A 4,134-nucleotide genomic window follows, 5' to 3' on the forward strand; every position below is an offset into this window, starting at 1 on the left:
ATATTTATAAGTGTCTTTGATATTCCCCTACATATATTCAGATCCAAATCAGGCAGTCTTCCAGTGTTTGCTTTAACCATCGAACATAAGTTAGACAACTCAAGAAGAGAAGTCTGTTGTATGAACTCCTATTTTTGCTTTCTCTGTTCTTTATTCCTTTCTGAAACTTTTAATATTGACCGTGATTACATGGCTAAATGTACAATAACTCCCCAAAAAAGAGATAGGAACTCTTATGTAAACAAGTAACTATGTCAGAAGAAACCTAATAAGAACAATTTAGAATGTGTCAATTGTATTTCTATATACATGTAGTACTCAAAATTCAGGCTTGAGCTCAAGTAATCAATAGAACCCTCATCAAAGTAGTTTGCATTTGAAATTAAATCATGCTTTTATAAATTTTGCATCATTCTATCATTGATGGAGCATACCCTGTTACAACATTAAAATTCCAGTGTAACTGTCACATTTCAAGGGGGAAAAAAGTTTTAAAGTTATGTTTAGTGAAGGGGATTAAGTCAGAACTATCACATTTCCTTTTCCAAGCACAATGCTCCCAAGAGAACTTGTTAAACTTTATTTCACAATGTAAAGTATGCATTTTAAAACACACCATTTCAATATACAGTGAGCACTTTTCATTCACACACTTCTACCTCTGGAAAAAATCTTAAATTATCTATTAATTCAGTGAAGTTGAAAGATATTTTTCTTTTTAATTTAGAAAGCTTAATTAAATGCCAATCTCTTAAATTCCTTGAATCTTTAGATTTTAATCACAAAAGGCACAATTTACTTAGGAAAAAAATACACCTTGAAAGCATCCTACTTAGAAACTATATAGGTAGATTCCAAATAAATTAATTCACAGTAATTTAGCCATATTTATTAAGATATGTAACCACGTGAGTTAAAAGTCTATATTATAAAAACCCATTTTAAAGTTATTTGTATATGCATACTCAGTAGTGTATATTGAGAACATGATATCAATAAGTAGAAAATCTTGCCCTTTAACACATAAAGATAATTATCTTTAATTAGCAGCATATATATTTTGCTTGCAATTTTTCTTATTTCAAATTTATTGAAACATGTCAAGAATAGTACAGGGAGCTCTGATATACAATATTTATTCAGATTCACTGTTAGTTTACACTTTTCCTATTTCCTTTATCGTTTTTTTCTGTAAATATGCATATAAATTATGTATGAGCATTTGAGAGCAAGTTGGAGATATAGTGCCGCTTTATATCAAAATACTTCAGGTCACATTTTCTATATTACAACAATACTGTTACTAAAATGTGAAAATTTTATATTTATGCAATACTATGTAATTTATAGCCCTTATTCAGATTTTTTTAATTGTCCCAATAATATTTTTTAGAACTAGTTTTTCCTGGCCAGGATCTAATACAGATTCACGCTTTGGATTAATTTATCATGTCTCTTTAGTCTGTAAATTGAAACATTTCTTTAGCCTTTGTTTCTCTTCACTTTGACGTATTTATTTGATGAGTTTAGGCCAGACATTTTGTAAAATGTCTCTCAATTTGATCTTATCTGATGTTTTTTCATGATCTTATTTAAGTAATTTGTTACTGTCAGGGATGCTAACAAAAGTGATTGTATGTCCTTCTGAGTGTACCATATGGAAAGAAAATTTATGTTGGTTTGTCAAAATTAGTGATGTCAGTTTTGATCATCTGATTCAAGTAGTGTCTACCAGGTTTCTTCAATGTCAAGTTGCCATTTTCCTTTGTAATTAATAAGTAATTTATGGGGCAATAATTTGAAACTGTAAATATCCTGTTTCTTATTAAACTTTTACTAAGTAGCTTTACCGCACATTGATACTTTTGTAAGTTCTTCATCTATTTTCTATCATTGGTATTTTACTTTAAGAAGAAATTTCCCTTCTCCAATTATTTATCAATCCATTTATTTATGTAAGTATGGGCTTCTGTGAATTATCATTTTATTAAATTACTTAAAATTTGTTACTATAATTATTTATTTTGAGGCTCAAATTTTCCTGGAGCTTACCAGTTGGAGTTTCTTCAAGCTGGCTGTTTTATTCTTTTGATTACTTTTTGTTGCAAGGAGATATTACAGTATCAGCTTAAACTTTTCTTTCTTATTTTGCTGGGATTAGTATTTTTAATCATTAATTTCTGTGTGTGTACATAATAGTTGTGCATATTTATGGAATAAATTTGGTGATTTGGTAGAAGCATACATTATGTAGTGAACAAATCGGGGTAGTTGGGATATCTATTACCTCAAACATTTATAATTTTTGGTGTTGGAAAATTTCTAAATCTACTTCTCTAAATATTTAAAAATATACAATAAATTGTTGCTAACTATACCTACCTTATTGTGGTACAGATCACTAGATCTTATTTCTACTATCTAGCTGTAGTTTTTAGAGATTAACAAATTCTACTTTATCCTTTCATCCTCACTGTCCTTCCCAGCTTCTATCATCGTTCTAAACTCTACCACCATGAGATCAACTTTTAACTTTCACAAAATTGTAAGAACATGTGATATTTGCCTTTCTGTGCCTGATTTATTTCACTTAACATAATGTCCTCCAGTTCCATCCATGTTGTTACAGTTCTGTCTTTATTTCATGGCCAAATAACATTTATTTCATCCAGTTCCATCCATATTTTATGGCCAAATAATATTTCACTCTGCATATATACCACATTTTCTGTTTTCATTCGTCCATTGATGGACACCTATGTTGATTTCATATTTTGAGTATTGTGAATAGTGCTGCAGTAAACATGGGAGAGCAGATATCTCTTCAGTACAGATTTCCTTTTCTTTGGATATATACCAAACAGTAGGATTGCTGGATCATACTATTTAGTAGTTCTATTTAGTTTTTTAAGAAACTTGCATATTGCTTTCTGTAGTGGCTGTGCTTATTTAGATATGTATCAACAGCATATGAGAGTTCCCCTTCTCTACATCTTTATTTTTTCTTTTGTATAAAAGCCATCTTAACTAGGGTGAGATAATAGTTCATTGTTTTGATTTACATTTTTCTGATGATTAGTGATGTTGAGCAGTTTTTCATATACCTGTTGACCATATGATAAAGGCCACATATGACAAACCCACAGCTAATATCATACTGAAAAGAGAAAAACAGAAAGGCTATTCTCTAAGATTGGGATTAAGACAAGATCTGGAATAAGCTGCCTTTCAATACTGTTACTTCACATAGTAGTGAAAGTCCTAGCCAGAGCAGTTATGGAAGAGAAAGATATTAGGAACATATGAATTGAATATGAAGTCAAATTGTCACTGTTTTCAGACAATATGATCTTATATTTAGAAAAACTGAAGACTCTACCAAAAAAACTATTAGAATTAATAAATGAATTCAGTAAAGTTTCAGATAGAAAATCAGCATAAAAAAGTCAGTGGTATTTATATATTCCAACAGCAGGCACTCTGAAAAACAAATAAAGTAATCTTACTTTCAGTAACTACAAATAAAATGAAATATCTAGGAATAAACTTAACCAATGAAGTGAAAGATTTCTACAATGAAAGCTAGGGAACATTGACTAAAGAAATAAAGGAGGACACACTAAAAATGGAAAGATATCTCATGTTCATGGATTGGAAGAATCAATATTGTTAAAATGTTCAGACATTTTAAAATAATGTATATGCAATATTTCACCCAAAGTGATCTACAGATTTAAAGTAATCCCTATCAAAATACCAATGGAATTCTTCAGAGAAATGGAAGGATTATTCTAAAATTTATGTGGGACTAAAAATGACACTGAATAGCTATAGCTGTCATAAACAAAAAGAACAAAGCTGGAGGCATCACATCACCCAACTTCAAATTATACTACAAGGATATAGTAACCAAACAGCATGATACTGGCATAAAAATAAGATACATAGATGAGTTAAACAGAATAGAGAACCCAGATATAAATCTCCACATTTAGAGTTAACTCATCTTTGACAAAGAAGCCAAGAACATACACTGGGAAAAGTATAGTTTCTTCAACAAATGGTGCTTTGATAAACTGGATATCCATACAAAGATAAATGAAACAGGATCGCTATCCCTCACCACATCCAAAA

This window comes from Pan paniscus, chromosome 19 (genome assembly GCF_029289425.2).
Source record: "Pan paniscus chromosome 19, NHGRI_mPanPan1-v2.0_pri, whole genome shotgun sequence".
Taxonomy (NCBI): domain Eukaryota; kingdom Metazoa; phylum Chordata; class Mammalia; order Primates; family Hominidae; genus Pan; species Pan paniscus.